Source organism: Narcine bancroftii, chromosome 7 (genome assembly GCF_036971445.1).
Source record: "Narcine bancroftii isolate sNarBan1 chromosome 7, sNarBan1.hap1, whole genome shotgun sequence".
NCBI lineage: Eukaryota > Metazoa > Chordata > Chondrichthyes > Torpediniformes > Narcinidae > Narcine > Narcine bancroftii.
This window is the reverse complement of record NC_091475.1, coordinates 142,808,530-142,825,346: the sequence shown is the minus strand read 5'-3', so window position 1 is coordinate 142,825,346 and position 16,817 is coordinate 142,808,530. Positions and strand designations below refer to the sequence as shown.

The window sequence follows — 16,817 nt, the reverse complement described above, 5'->3', positions numbered from 1 at the left end:
TCAGAGCTACAGTCTAGACTTCCAGGTTCGTCTCGCAGAGAGACAAGACCTCTTAGTGTAAATATTAGTTAATTAAAGCTGTCTTATACTCGCACTGCTGGTGTGGTTATTGTCAGTACAATTTCACCACCCTTAAAAAAAATTGTTATGCCCCCCCCGTCCTCCTTCCCTTGTTTATGTTCATGTCCAAAATTTTTTTGCGGCTTCCGTTGCCTTCTGAACCTCCACGGTAGTGGTATAGGGGTGGGGAGTGCGGTCTGCCTTTTGGCCTTTCTTGGTGGAGGTGTGAGAGTGGGAAGTACTAAATGGTCCTTTGGCTGTGTGGGCTGGGGATCCTCTTGTGTGGGATTAGGTCCTGGCATCAAGTCTAGGGTGGTGATATTTTGTGGGGTGGGCATACCCAGGGTCCTGATTTCCGGGATGGGTGGTATAGTCCTCTGGGGTGACTCAATGGACGACTGTTCTAGTGATTGTTGCTGCACTCCGTGTTGATCCGTAGACATCTATGTTTCCTCCGCAGTGTTCACACATCTGTCATCATCCATTTAGGCATTTAGCCCCTCGTGGCTTTCCTTGTGAAAGAAAAGATACGGTCATGTGGGGTCATGTTAATGGCAGTACACATCAAAGAATGTTTTGAGTGTAGGGCTTCTGGCAACACTTCTTGCCATCAAGTAACAGGCAGGTCTTTTGCTTTTAAAGTCAAGAGGACCGTTTTCCAGATAGTGGCATTTTCCCTTTTGACTTGTCCATTCCCCCTGGGATTGTAACTTGTAGCGTAGCTGGTGGAAATCCATCTCTCGTGCAGGTACTGATGGAAATCCATCTCTCGTGCAGGTACTGCTGTACTTCTGCGCTCATGAATGCAGCACCCCTGTCTGTGTGTATGTAATTTGGGCACCCAAATAGCTGAAGATGTGTTGGAGGCATTTTATAACAGTGGCTGCTGATACATCAGAACATGGGATTGCGAAGGGGAAACAGGAATATTCATCTATCACGTTTAGGAAATAGACATTTCTATTATTGGACAGGAGTGGGCCTTTAAAATCGAGGCTGAGGCGCTCAAAAGGTTTGGTAGCTTTTATCAGGGTGGCTTTGTCTGGCCGGTAAAATTGTGGTTTGCATTCTGCACAGATGGGGCAGCTCTTAATTCACTGACCTCACTTCCTCTACCAAAAATGGGAGGTTTTGGGTTATAATGAAGTGAAACAGCATAGTGACCCCCAGGTGGCCCAGCTCATTGTGCAAGCTCTGCAACTGGAATGTGTGATTAAGGATGGCACAAGTGCCTCTGGACAGCGCGTCCAGGGGCTCATTGAGTCTCCCGGGGCGGTATAGATTGTGGTAGTTAAATGTAGACAATTCTATCCACCAGTGCAGGATTTTTCCATTCTTAATTCTCCCACTGTTGTGGTTATCGAATATAAAAGCCACAGACCGTTGGTCCGTGACGAGGGTGAAGTGTTTGCACGCCAGATAATGTTGCCAGTGCCTTACTGTTTCCACAATGACTAGGACCTCCTTCTCTACTGTGAGTGTTTTACCTCTGGCCCCTGTAGGGTTCGCAAGAAAAAAGCCACCAGTCATCCGTCTTGTTTTAGGGTGGCTGCCAGAGCCACATCGGATGCATTTGTTTCTTCTTGAAATGGGATTGACTCATCTATGGACCGCATGGTAGCTTTAGCGATATGGTCCCTGGTGGCTGTGGGGCATAGTGGGAAAACTGAGGCTTTTATAAGTGGGTGAGCCCTGTCGGCGTAGTTGGGGACCCATTGGGCATAGTAAGCAAACAGTCCCAAACACCTTTTTAGTGCTTTCAGCATGTGTGGCACTGGGAGGTCTAGGAGAGGGCGCATATGGGCTGGATCTGGGCTGATTTCCCTGTTCTGCACTATGTAGCCCAGGATTGGCAACTTGGTGGCGTTAAAGACGCATTTGTCCCTGTTGTATGTTAGGTTCCTTTCCTCAGCTGCCTCGAAGAAGTGTTTTAAATTTGTATCATGATCCTCCTGAGTGGGGCCACAGATTGTCACGCTGTCTAAGTAGGGGAACACAGCTTTCAGTTAGAACTCATCTACTATTCGGCCCATTTCTCTCTGAAACAGGGACACTACTTTGGTGACACCGAAGGTGAGTCGCAGAAATTGATACAACCTGTCGTCTGCCTCAACTGCCATGTAAATGCGAGCACTGTTTTTAATAGGCAGTTGGTGGTATGCTGCCTTCAGGTCTATGGTGGAGAACACCTTATACTGTGCAATGTTATTGACCATGTCTGCTATGCGTGGCAGGAGGTAGGCATCTAGTTGTGTAAATTTGTTGATTATCTAGCCGTAATCCACTACCATGAACAGTTTTTCTCCTGACTTTAGTACAACCATCTGGGCACTCCAGGGGCTGGTGCTCTGCTCTATGATGCCCTCCTGTAGTAACCTGCAGATTTCTATCCTAATGAATGCTCTATCCCTCGGGCGGTACCTCCTACTCTTTGTGGCTATTGGTGTGCATTCTGGGGTCAGGTGTGTGACCTGAGGGGGTTCTATGTTCAGGACAGAGAGGGTGCAGTGTTGTTTCTTCATAAGGTGTAGTGGGGGGGGGGGGGGGGGTGACAGGTGAGGCCCATTGTGCACTATTGTAATGCTTTCTAACTGGCACTGAAAATCTAACCCCAATAGTAACGGGGCACAGAGGTGAGGGAGTACAAGTAATTTGAACCCTTCATATTTTGTGCCCTGGATTTCTCGAGTAACCCTGCAAAACTGTTTTACCTCAGCCACAAGGCTGCTGGCTGATAACAGGATCTGGTGCTCACTCGGGCATGTGGGGAGGGCAAGGTGGTTGACTAACCCCTGGTCAATAAAACTTTCAATGCTTCCACTATCTATTAAGCAAATTACCCTCACATCATTAATTTTGATGCACACAGTGACATCAGATAAATTGTGTGGACTCGCCTGATTCATGCACAGGGAAGCAAGCCTGGCGTGCCCTTTGTGTCCTTCCATCCAATAGTACTTGGCATCATATTAATCTCTGAAGACTGTGTCCTCTATTCTGTAGCATTTGTCCAAGATGGCCGGCTGCACATAGCATTCTTCTTCTTCTTTTTGTCTGTGGAGAAAGAAGAGCATTCCTGCCTCTCATTAGCATGAGAATGGGCCTTGGCTGTGGCCTTGGGGCTTCTGCAGACTTTTGCATAATGCCCACGATTTGCACAGTTGGAACAGACATTTTCTCTGGCAGGGCAGAGGGCTCTGGGGTGTTTTCTTTGTCCACAGAAAAAGCACTTGTGACCCTCAAGGTGTGCTGTTGCTGTGAATTCCTGTGAGGCAGCATACTTTTCTTTTTGTGGGGCTAGAGAGTCCAGCAGTGTGACGTTTGTCCCAGCCCCAGGGTCCTGTGAGTACTCCTCCAATTCTTTCCTGGTGTTTTCTAAAGCTTCTGCAATTGTCTCTGCCTCATCTAGCCCCACCATTCCTTTCTCCAGCAATCAATATCTCATCTCAGTGGACCGTATGCCCGCAACAATTCTGTCCCTAATAAGGTCCTCTGTGTACTCCTGAGCTGATATTGCTTTAAAGTTGCAGGTCCTTCAGAGAGAGTATAAAGTCTCTGGCGGACTCCCCTACTTGTTGTGACCTGGTCATGAGCCTGTACCGGGAGTGGAGTTCGCTATGCCCTTCACTGTAATGCCTCTGTAAAATACTCATTGCCTCTTGGTTGGATCTGGCATCCTGTATAAGGGAATAAGTGTGGTCTCCCAGCTGCACCAGCGGCAGCAATAATAGCTCTTTATCCAATGCCTCAGCACTCTCCACATAATTGAGAAAGCATCTCTGCCAGCGGCTGAAGGGCGTGCCGGATCCGGGATTTCTGGGGTCGAGCTCCAGCCTGTCTGGTCGCAGCACATGGCTAAGCCACAGTTTCTGGTCCATTAGGTGTAGCAAGGGTGGACCTTGGGGTACTTGGAGCTGTTGGTAGAGTCTCTGCGGGGCTTGTGTCTGCTGGAGGAGTAACCTGGGTTCTTGGGGCTGTTGGCTGAGTTTCTGGCTTTGGGACGTTTGCAGCGGGCTTAGGTGGAATCCCAGCGGTAGCGTCAGTTCTCCTAGGTACTGTGGAAACTGCTGCTGGGGGAATGATGGTAGCGGTGTCTGCTTTCCCTGGCTCTATAGTGGTCAGGAACTCTGCACATATGTGGCGATTGGGAGCATGACTTGTGGAGATCCTTCCACTCGCGCTTGTAGTGGCCCCTTTCTGATCGGACTGGGGTTTAGAGTCAGCGGTGCCTGTACTGGCGAACCCATATGCAAGGCTCTTGGCCATTTCTTACCTGCCCTATTGTACTTCTTTGGTCTTCCCCACATTCCACCATGATTCCAGTACAGCGGTTTCTCGCTGTCTCTGTCCTCGTAAGCACGTGTGTCCTGGTTGTCCCCGGATTCCATTCCTCAGGAAGAGTCTCCAGGTGGTCGGGAATGCGCAATGGAGCAGAGGCAGCTTTCATCTTAGTAGTTATCATATTTGTTTATTAAATTGTACTGGCAATAACCACACCAGCAGTGCGAGTATAAAACCACTTTAATAATCTAATATGTACACTAAGAGGTCTTATCTCTCTGCAAGATGAACCTGGAAGTCTAGACTGTACCTCTGGACTGCTTTATATACAAGGTCACCGGGATGACCCCTGGTAACCTAGTGGAGTAATTACATATCACCACACTATTAATGGTGGAGAGAGAGAGAGTATGATATTGAGAAAGGGAGAGGGAGAGAGAGAATTTCAGGTATGGCTGTCAATAATAATCCTCCTCTTGTGTATTTAATTTTCCACAAAAGGCTAGATTTTAAGATGGAGGAGTTATAAAAAGTCACAAGGAGTTTGATCACAGAGTGATTTGAAAATCAGGATTAAAATTTTAAAACTTGGATACATTTAGAATAATTGAGTCATGAATGTTCAAATGTTTGTGGCTGATATGTGTACATTTACAAAAGGAATTTAAAGATCAACTCTATTTCACTCTTTGGTAAACTGTGCAAAGCCTGGCTGGTTGAAGAGCCATTTTGTTTAATTCTTTACTTGCTGATCCCACTATCTAATGGAGTGGTTCCCAAACTTTTGTGGGCTGCCGTCCCCTTGACTCTCAGGCCGCATCTATAGTGTCCCCAGCCCTCGCCTCCCCACCACCAAACATACAACAAACACATACCTCTATTTTGTTATTAGGTTTACTGCAAATTTAAAACAATAATAATCTAACACTATAAACAAGCATATATACAAATAAACTTTATTTAGCAATACAAAAGGATAAATTTACATCTCACCTGTAATTACATTGTCTTCAGAGTTTTCGCACAATATTACCTCCACTGCTTTTTTGTTTGCTGTGTTGTAGCCATCATGTTATTCTGCAACAACAAAAAAATGTTCTTTGTAAAAGAAATCATGTCAAAATGCAGCAGAAAAAAACATAAGAAAGTATACTTGATAATAGCAATGCAATTACTAGGAAAAGTACATGACACAGTAATACAAAAGTACATGACACAGTAATACAAGTACGAATGTGAAACTAAACAATGAAGTATTTAAGAATTACTTAATGTTGGAAGTTACAGTTATAATGAATACAGGTATACCTTGTATAACACAGTTTTGAACAGTGTGGGTTTTGATATAATGTGGTCAGTTCCTGTCCCGAGCAGTCAGTCACTGTCCCAGGAGGTTAGTCACTGTCCTGAGTGGTCACTTTCCTGAGTTGTCCCGTCCCAAACATTCACCATCCAGCCATCCCCGGCCTTCACCATCCTGGGCAGTCACTGTCCTGGGTGGTCAGTTGTTATCCCAAGGGGTTCCCGTCCCAAGCAGTCCTGTCCCGAATGATCCCTTCCTGAGTGGTCCCATCCCAGTCAGTCATCATCCCCAGATGAAGATAACTTGCAATGCTTATAAACCTAGAGCCTTGGCCCTTTCAGATGTGCAACTGCAATGATCACCAGTCCCCACAGCATCTGCTGTCTAATCTGATTGGCGTATGGCACATGTCCTGTCCAGACCATGTCACCAAGATACAAGCAAACATTTGGACCACCCCCTTTTTCCTCACCACCCTCTGACCACTCCCTTTTTCCTCACTACCCCCTTGGATCTTTCCACCACCCCCAGGAGTGAGGCATCACCCACTTTGGGAATGACTGGACCAAAGTAACTATTCACATCACAGGATTTACAATGGGAATCTATTAACTTTTGTACCACCAAGGTTTTCAGTGTTAAAATACATTTTAACTTTGCCATGAGATTTTAAAATAAAAATAAAAGGTCAAAATCAACTTGCAACACCTCCAATTTAAACATTTATCAGGCACCAACATTATACTTTAAAGCAAGGGAGAAGTTACTGTGATGCACTGTAGTGACAGTAAGCAGACACAAGATTCAAAAGACTGAACAACAGGCTTTCTTCTAGTTAAAGTCTCTGCTGTAGTTAGCTGCAACTCCATGTGACTGACCTCGAGGGGCCAGATGTGACTTATATCCTGCCGGATGATTGGCAGCCAACTGGGTGGGGCTTGTTCCATTCAGGTCAGCTGATTGACAGTCGGCCAGTTGTGTTCTGTCCTCCCGTGATCTTCCTGCAGGTACACAGTAGGCTAGTGATGTATCACCACCGTTACCTCTGGCATCATTGTCAATATGGCTAGAAAAGCACTTGTATTTTATTCCTGAAAATTATTAGCATTTTCATTCAGATTAAATTAAATTGTGATCAAGCAACAGTAGAAGATCTTCTTGACATATGTATGTAATAATGACAAATATAAATGGGAGCATAATTTCTACATAAGCCTATATGAATTAAACTATACTCAAATGGCATTTCCCATTCATGGGATGGGAATATGGAATCAATTTTACTTATCTAAGAATAAACTGACAGAAAGCAATGCAGATGTGTTTTAAAGTACATAGTGCTTGAAGGACTGAGGGACTCCAGCATGTTAAAATAATGACATACATTACATAATTACCTCAAGATAAGAAGATTTTTGTTGGAGCCAGCTGCATTAAACTTAAGCATAAAGTATCAACGTGAAGTATTGACAATATTTTTTTTCTGTAATTTAGAGACAGTCATACAGTAAACAGATGCCTGGAGCCATCACACTTATTGCTTCGTGTCAATAAATCATCTTCCTGTGTATACAGCTTGAATTGTGCTGGGATGACTTTATAGAGTAAACATCATTAGCTTTAATCCTCATATGTGTAAGCTGTGAATTCTGATGGTTTCCTGAAGTACTGTTTTATTTTTAAATATTAATATATATATAAGAAGGAAAGATTTAAACATTTCTACGTAAGTTTAAAATTGTAAATGTGCTCTGAAGAAAAGCATAAACCTTTGGTGAAGACAGGAGCAAATATTCAGCCAGTGGAGGGCCTTGGCCATGATTTGCTCCCAGCAGCTGTTTGAATAAAGTCCTGTCAAACAGCTATGGGGTCGCCCAGGATGCTTCTCGCCGTTGGGGTAACTCTCTTAAAGGGTCTCCTTATCCCTGCTTAGTAAGAGTCGCCCCAGTCAAAAATTTCATCTCACAAATTTGGGGATGGGGAGGGTGTTAATTATCTAATGTTATTGTTCATCTTTCTGGTAGCTCCGTGGAGGGGGAGGAACCTGCAGATGCAGTGACGGTTAAATGTTTTCAAAGAATGTGGCTGAAAATAAAGTAAAATGCTTTAAGGTTTATATATTAATACGAGACATTTGTTCAGTGTAAGTACAGTACAGTAATTTTGTCTTTTGTCTTTTAAACTGTTTATTCTTGATGCAGGTGTATTAACTAGGCATTGTAAGAGTAAGTCTCAAACAACCAGAAAATACACTTAACCAGCATTTTAGGATACGAGGGGTACATTAAATCAAAGGGACTTTGCAAGAGCAGTATTACATTGTGAGCATTATGAAGTGATGTTGGGATAGAGTTGATGTGGCAAAGTTGTTAGTTAAGTTTCCAACATTTAAACAACAACAAAATATTTGAGTTTCAGGGATTATTCAGCATTTTTAAAGTATTAGTATTAACAACACAAGCATTATCTTGATGTCATGTCAAATATTACGGACTTGGGAGCAAAGCAAATGATCCTCACTGGACCTCCTGGTACATTTCATGATATGTGAGGATCCAATCCTCACTGCAAATCTGTCCCCAGCCATACTGTTGGTTCCTCCCCTTTGAGATTCAGAAGCCTGGATTGCAGTATCTAGATTGGAGAGTAGAAGGTTGAAGGAGGATTTGATAGAGGTATTCAAGATTATGAGGGGAATAGACAGAGTAGATATGAATTGGCTCTTCCCCTTGAAAGGAGGTGAGATTGGAATGAGGGGGCATAAGTTAAGGGTTGGGGGCAAAAGTTTAGTAGTAACATGAGTAGTAACACTCAGAGAGGGGTGGTTGAGTGGAATGACATTCCAGAAGAGGTGGTTGCAGGGTCAATTTTGTCATTTAAGAGAAGTTTGGATGAGTACATGGATGTGAGGGGATTGGAGGGTTATAGACAGGGAGCGGGTAGGTGGGACTAGAATAGTTCACTTAAATCAGTGTGGACTAGAGGATCCAAAATGGCCTGTTTCCATACTGTAATTGTTGTATGGTGATATGGTTATATATGGTCTTCATAAGAAATACTGGAGACTGCCACCAGAAGACTATGTTTCACTTTTCACTCCCCTCTGCCAATCTTCACATTAAAGTGACAGCAAACACCCAAACTGACCAGGTGCTGTGAATTCTGTGGCCAAGTAATTGTATCTAGCCCCCTACAAACAGCTCAACCCCCACCCATCTCTGTACGAAACAGGTGTCTGGAACTGCAACTAGTGCCTGCACCTGCATTGAAGTAATGCAAGGTCTAACCATCATTGGAGTTATATGAAGTGGCAAGGCCAACAGTTCAATCCTGCCACCAGTGTCATTCATCACATTTGATCTCTAGGCTTTTAATTTTCTCCAATACTCATTTGTTCCAAAATACTAGTTTCAACCATTGATGTGAATTTCAATTACTAAATATACTTTCATACTCTAAAATAAACTGCTTAGGAAAAGATGTTTGCTACATTTTATTGAAGCAAATATTCTTGGTGTTTCATTTTGCTCTTCTTTGCTTCTGGGCAGATTGAAATAAAGGAGCCAAGTGTCATTCCAGAATTACATGTCACCCAGAGCTTAAGCATGTCCTAATGTTATACTTGTAAAGCCAGTCACTTTTCCTGTAGGTAGTGTGCATTTATCATGAAACTGTGCAGTTTTCTTTCATGTTTTTCCATCCTCATTTTTCTTCTTGGAAGAACACACTGTGTTATATTGAATGTCATGAATCATTTCATCCTGGAACAGCTGTAGGTTAGTCCCTGTGTATCCTAACACAGTCAGATAGCAAGATAAAAGTCAATTAAATACTGAGCTCATCTATCACCAACATTCAATTCAAGTAGAACAGAGTTCTCCAAAGCAGACTAATGTACCAGTATTCCCAGCTTACAGCCAGGAAAAATGTTAGAAACGGGTGACACAGTTGTTTGATCATTTTATTAAGTGAATAAAATCAACGGTCATGCCAAGAACTTGAATGGGCTATTTGTTGCCAAATTTTCCATTTATCAAAAGTGTATCTAAAGGTTTGAGACAAAATGAAAATGAGCCTCCCGCAAGTTAATTAGCCTGGCAAGGAGAGTAAATGGTGAAGCAGGACACAAGGTTTATGCCTGAGTGTGACTGGAACAACTGATATATTCTCCCTCTCTGCTGTAAATGTATTGAGGACAAAGAGTTCAAGCAGATTCACTGCCATACCAGATGAAGTCAACTTTTTGGTGATATTTTCAACCTCAAAACTCAGTTAAAATTTCCTTGTGGGTCCAGACTATTGTCAAAGGTACTCAATTGGTTGCATGCTTACAAAGTTTGGCCTCTATATGCTTTATATAGAATTATGATATTGTGGCCATCAGTGAAACTTGGTTGCAGTAGAGGCAGGACTGGCAGCTCAGTGTTCTGCCCTTCCATTGCTTTAAACACAATAGAATGGCAGTGTTGGGGGGGTGAAATGAAAGGGGGAGAAGTAGCATGGCTCGTTAGAGAAAATATCACAGCTGTGATATCACAGATCAGAGGGCTCGGCTACTAATGCAATATAGATGGAGCTGTGGATCAGAGAAAGTATTACTTGCTCATGTGGTTGTATTATGAATAGCCCAATACTCATCGAGCATTGGAGGAACAAATCTGTCGAGAGGTAGCAGACAGCTGCAGGAAATATAAGTTTGTGAGAGTAGGAAATTTTAATTTTCCACATATTGCCTGGGACATCCATACAGTAAAATGATTAGATAGATTAGAGTTTGTCAAATGTGATCAGGAAAGTTTACTAAATCAATACCAACCAGAGAGAATGGAATACTTGATATGCTCTTAGAGAATGAGACAGGACTGCCGACAGGAGTATGTGTAGGGGAACATTTTGGCTCCAGTGATCATAATACCTTTAGTTTCAAATTAATTATGGAGAAGGATAGTTCTGGGCCTAAGGTTAAGAGTCTAAATTGGACAAAGGCTAATTTTGAGGAAATGAGAAAGGATCTAGAAAGTGTGGATTGGAGTAAGTGGATTTTGGGCATGAATGTGCAAAGTTAGTGGAGGGTCTTCAAAGGTGATATTTTTAGAGTACAACATTTGTATTCTCCTGGCAGAATTAAACACAAGGTTAGGTTTTGAGGGATATGAGGGATATTGAGGATCTGGTTCAGAAGAAGAGAGTTGTATAGCAGGTTAGGCAACATGCAGCAAATTATATACCTGAAGGGTATAAAAAAATCAGAAAGGTAAAAAGAAGACATGAGGTTGCTTTAGCAAACAATGTGAAGGAAAATCTTCAGGGTTTCTACAGATATATTAAGGGTAAAAGGATAGTAAGGGACAAAATTGGTCCCCTTGAAGATCAAAGAGAGTAGCTTTGTTTGAAGCCAAAAGAGATGGTGGAGATCTTAAATATTATTTTTCATCAATATTTACTCAGTGAATGGGCACAGAGTCATGTGAAGTAAGAAAAACAAGCAATGAAGTTATGGAACATACAGATTAAAGAGGAGGAAGTGTTTACTGTCTTAAACCAAAGAACCATGGATAAATCCCCAGGGCCTGTCAAGTAGAAATTGCATGGGCTTGGGCAGAAATATTAAAATGTCCTTAGCAACGAGTTAGTGCTGGAGGATTGGAGGCTAGCTCATGTTGTTCCATTGTTTAAAAAAGGCTCAAAATATAACTCTGGAAATTATAGGCTGGTGAACCTGACGTCAGTAGTAGGTAAATTATTAGAAGTTGTTCTAAGATATCAGATTTACAATTAATTGGATTGCCAGCGAGCAATTATAGATTGTCAACATGACTTTGTGCATGGTAGGTCATGTTTAACTAATCTTATAGAGTTTTTCAAGGAGGTTACCAGGAAAGATTATGAAGGAAAGGCTGTGGATATTGTCTACATGGATTTATTAAGGCTTTTGACAAGGTCCCACATTGAAAGTTAATCAGAAAAGTTCAGATGCTAGGTATGTAGGGTGAAGTAGTGAACTGGATTTGACAATGGCTGGATGGGACAAGCCAGAGAGTAGTGGTGGATGGTGGATGATTACTTCTCAGACTGAAGGCCTGTGACTAGTGGTATGGCTCAAGGATTGGTACTTGGACCGTTTTTATTTGTCATTGATATCCATGATCTGGATGATAATGTATTTATTTCATCAGCAAGTTGGCAGATGACACTAAGATTGGAGGATCTGTGGACAGCAAAGAGATCTTCAAAGCTTGCAGTGGGATATGGACCAATTGGAAAAATAGGTTGAAAAATGGCAGTTAGAATTTAATTCAGACAAGTGTGAGCTGTTGCATTTAGAAGGACAAAGCAAGAAAGAACATTCACAGTAAATAGAAGGGCACTGAGGAGTGTGGTAGAACAGAGTGATCTGGGAATACAGATGTATAATTCCCTGAAAGTGGCATCACAGGTAGATATGGTTGTAAAGAGAGGTTTTGTCATATTGGGCTTCATAAATCAAAGTTTTGAGTACAGGAGTTGAGATGTTACGTTAAAGCTGTATGAGATGTGGGTAAGGCTATATTTTGAGAATTGTGTACAATTTTGGTCACATAACTATAGGAAAGGTATCAATAAGATACAAAGGGTGCACAGAAGATTTACTAGGATGTTGTCTGGACTTCATGAACTAAGTTACAGGGAACAGTTAAGCAGGTTAGGAATTAATTCACTGGAGCATAGAAAAATGAGGAGAGATTTGATAGATCTATTTAAAATTATGATGGGGATAGACAGAGTGATGCACCATCAATAACTTCAAAGATTAGAAGTTATAGAGAAATTGATAGGCTTTTATTCCCAACATAATAAGGGTCCATCCATACTGAGGCATACCACTAGTCACAGGCCATACTGGTTGACTATACTAGACTGAGGAGGGGGCTGTGGCACAGTCGCTTTTATTCAGGGGTCAGTGGGAGAAGCCTTAGGCTTTTTCCACTGAAGGTAGGTGAGATACAAACCAGAGGACATGAGTTAAGAGTGAAATGGAAAAGTTTTGGGGAAACTTCTTCACATAGAGAGTGGAGGGTGTGGAATGAGCTGCCAGCTGAAGTGGTGAATGTTGGCTTAATTTTAACATTTAAGAAAATTTTGAACTGGTACATGGTTGGAGGAGGTATGGAAGAGTATGGACTGGGTGCATATCAGTGGGGCTAGGCATTAAAAAAAAACAGTTCAGCACAGAGTAGAATGGCTGAAGGGGCCTGTTTCTGTTCTGTAATGTTTTATGGATCTATGTCTAGATTTATAATCTTTGATGGCTATCTAAGTGTTTCAGACTATTTCATAAGGATCGAGGTTCATTTCTGCTTTAGAGACAAACATAATAGTTTAGTTACATCTGATTTTTTAAAATTAGCTGAAGCAACAGATTTATTGTTTATGTAATTTCTTGCCTTCACCATCAACCCTTTTCAATACCAATTGTAAAGTTATGATGGTAATGGAGAGGTCTGATGATGATATATTTTTCACCCAATCCATCGATCCATTCTTTCCTGGTGTGTGCCATCCCAAGGTATAAGCTTTCCACTGAAAGACAAATGTATTTGTTAATTTTCAAAATATGTTCATGCTATCAAAACATGATGAGTTTCATGACAAATTGTTCTGCTTTTGGCAGTGTCAGTTGGAAAAAAAATTATGAGATTAAAAAAAGGTAACATTGTTTAATGTAAAGTGGAATAACAACAACACCTTGAAAATTGTCTGCAAAATCAACTTCTTTGTTGCACTATTGGCCACCTTTTTCCTTCTTACCATCCATCTCATTATGATTATTCTGTCAAGGATGCAATAGAAATGCACTCTATTCTAAACAATATCGCTGGGCATCAAGGTTAGGGTAGCAGTTAGCACAAAGCTATTATAGCATCAGTGACAATGGGTCTAAATTCTGCATCCTCTCTAAGGAGTTTGTACATTCTCCTCTTGACCTGTGAGGGTTTCCTCTGAGTGCCCTCATTTCCACCCACCCTTCAAAAAAAATGTACAGTGTTTGCAGATTCATTGGTGCATTTGGGCAGTGCAGGCTCATGGCCTAAATTAAATTACATTTAAAAAAACCTGATAAATATCGCAATTGCTTGATCCCAGGAGTTGATGTTGAGCAATCAGCTGATTGAACACTTTGTGTCTGAAGCCTAATTATTCGAGCAATAGAATTGGTCCATCTTGATTACTTGTTTTTTTTTGGACAGCAGGCCTTGAAAGAAGTTGTGTAACCCACCTCAGTTCCTCAGGTTTTCTTACCTCAGGCCTCAAGGAATATAAATCCAATGGAAAGTGGGCAGGTTGGAGAATCCTGTGCTATCCAAGGGAAGGGTGGGGAATTTGGAAGTGGATTTCAGCTGGTTCTAGAGAGCAACAGGAATGCAATTAATTTCCAAGTGTCCAGAGTGCAATATTGCTGGGACTTTTCTCTACAGAGAACCTTCTAAAATGACCAAGATCATCACAAAATATTATTTTCTTCCTTTTGTTTGTATTCATTTTGGTTGTGCAAGAGGATTGGAAGCTTTGCTTTTTGCTTGTGGTTTGTTCTTTGCTTCATATTCCACATTCATTACAATCATGAGGTTTAAGATGTTAAAACATAAACTTTTGAATTTACTTAAATTTAAATATAACTGTTGTGTTATTATAAACTAGTAAAAGCCCAACATTAAATTCTGGAAGAACAGTAAGGGTTTAAGTATGATCATGTAGGGGAATGTAATTATTTAAGCCATGTACTTTTCCCCGGAAATTAACTTCCTTGATTCAAACTAAACACATGTCCGATAATAATATCCATCTCCCTTTCTGTTTATAAGTAAAAGACACAAAGGCAAATTTTCAATCACTGAGCAGTATTGGTTAATTTCAATGAGATACTTTGCAGGAAATAAATATTTTTCCTCCCTCCAATTTTGTAATTATAGAAAGTGGCAATCAGAATGCGGGGAGGGGTGACAGAAATAGATTTTTCAAGAGTCAGTCCCTTAAAACATCTATTTTCTGAGGCGTTAGGCATTCACACAGCAATCAAATACGAGGCAAATAAGATGGACAGGAGTACTTTTTTTTCCCCCTAGGGCAGCAGTGACCGATGCTTGAAGGCATCTATTGCAGGTGAGTGGATGAAAATTTGGGGGAGATGTCAGAGGTAGTTTTTTTTTACTTAGAGTGCTGGTGCCTGGAATAAATTGTTGGGGGTAGTGGTAGTGATTGGAACATTAGAGACATTTAAAACACTATTTGATAGGACACTGCAACATAATAAAAATGGGTGGGGGGGGGTGGGGTTATGGACTGTGAGGAAGACAAGGGTTAGATTGTGTTGGAGTAGGAAAATATAGGTCAGTACAACATTGTGATCCAGTGGCCTGTACTGTGTTGTACTGCTCAAAGTTCTGAATATCAATTACATAGTCAAGGTTGAACAGATTTTTTGTTCTTATCTCTAATTATCATAATTTAATTTTTCTATATTTTCTTATGACTGAAGAAGGAAAAAAAATGCACAGCACATTCTTGCTCTATGCCTCTGCCTCTCTCTCTCATGGTCTTGTGGTCCAAGCCCCAGACATTTCTCTATGCCAGGTTGCTACTGTGGACACTGCTGGAAGTATCGTGGGTAAGGTGTGCACTGCACTAAAGCTGAGCTGTGGTATTGTGATAGATTAATACTTGCAGGGAACCGGGTGTGTGTAAGAATCCCTGTTTGTAGTGGGTATACTCAAATGTGTGAGCATGTCAATTATAGGTTCACTATTGTCACAGTCCAACCTAGATCTGAGGTGAATGTCTATATTGTTGCTTAAGTGAAATAGTAATTGAGTACAGTTTAACGTTATCCCCTGTTTGTTTCCCATATGTTAATTAAAGTTATGTGTGATTGTTACACTTGTGTCCAGACTCATCTCTCTGTCAACCCACTAAAACTGATACACTTCCCCAAGGGTGCAGTGTTGCCGAAGATCACCGGAGCATTCCTCTGACACCTCTGTAAAAAAAAGGATCACCTTCTCCATGAATGAGGGAGATGTGATTGTAAATTTGAGAGAATATTCATCTCCCAACAAGTTTTAGAATTTAAATTGGAATAATGTCTACACCCCAACTTTCGATTTGATACACAGGCATTAGTGAATCAGGAATGGTGGTGAGGCCAGACTCCAAGTTGAGGGAATGACTGGCAGATACTTTCTACTGCCCCTGTACTCCAACATGCGTGAGCGAGCACATCGGGGTCCCACTAAATCTGACAATTCTTACATGCAGAGGGATGTCGCTAACTGGTTGTGGCCACAAGGTAAGGTCCTGGCAGCGGAGGCTCCGATATCCCATCTTGCCCGCATTTCAACCACCTCTATCAATTCAGCTGTGCTTGTTGCTTACAGAATGGTTCAAACTGATAACTGTATTCCATTCAAAATTAGCCTGAAGTAGAAATCATATTTTTCTATTTCTCACCAGTTGTCAGGGAGGAGGGACCTGTGGCTGGGGTCAAAGTTGTACCGGTGAGTTTAGAGAGAGAAAGACCAGGGAAAAATGGAGAGACACAGGATGGGGTGGTGGGGGAGGGGGGAGAAGGCACTGGATAGACAGGGGGAGAGAGAGATACATGCATAGATAGAAGCTTGGGATAGAAACTTAGAATACAGAGTCAAAATTGTGTGTGTGTGTTTGTGTGTTTGTGTGTGTGTGTGTGTGTGTGTGTGTGTGTATGTGTGTGTGTGTGTGTGTGTGTGTGTGTGTTGTGTGTGTGTGTATGTGTGTGTGTGTTGGTTGGGGAAGGTGGAGCAGAAACCTGGGAGATAGACCCAGGATCGAGAGGAAGGGATAAAAAAAGACCTGGCAGAGAAAGTACTAAGTGATTAGGAGAACCAAGAGAGAAAGGGAGGCCTAGGATAGTGAGAAAGATAAATTGAGAAGGATATTAGGGGCAGTGAGAAAGGAGACTTGGGACAGAGTGATGCAGGACAGTGTGAGGAACCCCAGGAGAGAGAAATATGAGATAGAAAGAGAGCGTCCCGCTGTGGTGCTACCACTGTGTGCTACCACTATGAAAATTGTACGTATGTGCTCTGTAGGCTGGCCCACCCCTGAATCTCTGACATTTGCCTCCCAAATTTCACCATAAAAGCAGTTACACCCATAC

The 16,817-nt window shown here is 41.9% G+C and overlaps 1 long non-coding RNA gene across 1 annotated transcript in view; it reads left to right on the top strand.

The window, feature by feature from the left end:
- LOC138739943 (uncharacterized) overlaps positions 1-7,272 on the top strand; it is a 40,022-nt gene extending 32,750 nt beyond the window's left edge. Inside the window, exon 3 of the long non-coding RNA XR_011342591.1 lies at positions 7,139-7,272. This is a non-coding gene — a long non-coding RNA (uncharacterized lncRNA). The remainder of the gene's footprint in view (positions 1-7,138) is intronic.
- The last annotated feature ends 9,545 nt before the right edge of the window (positions 7,273-16,817 follow it).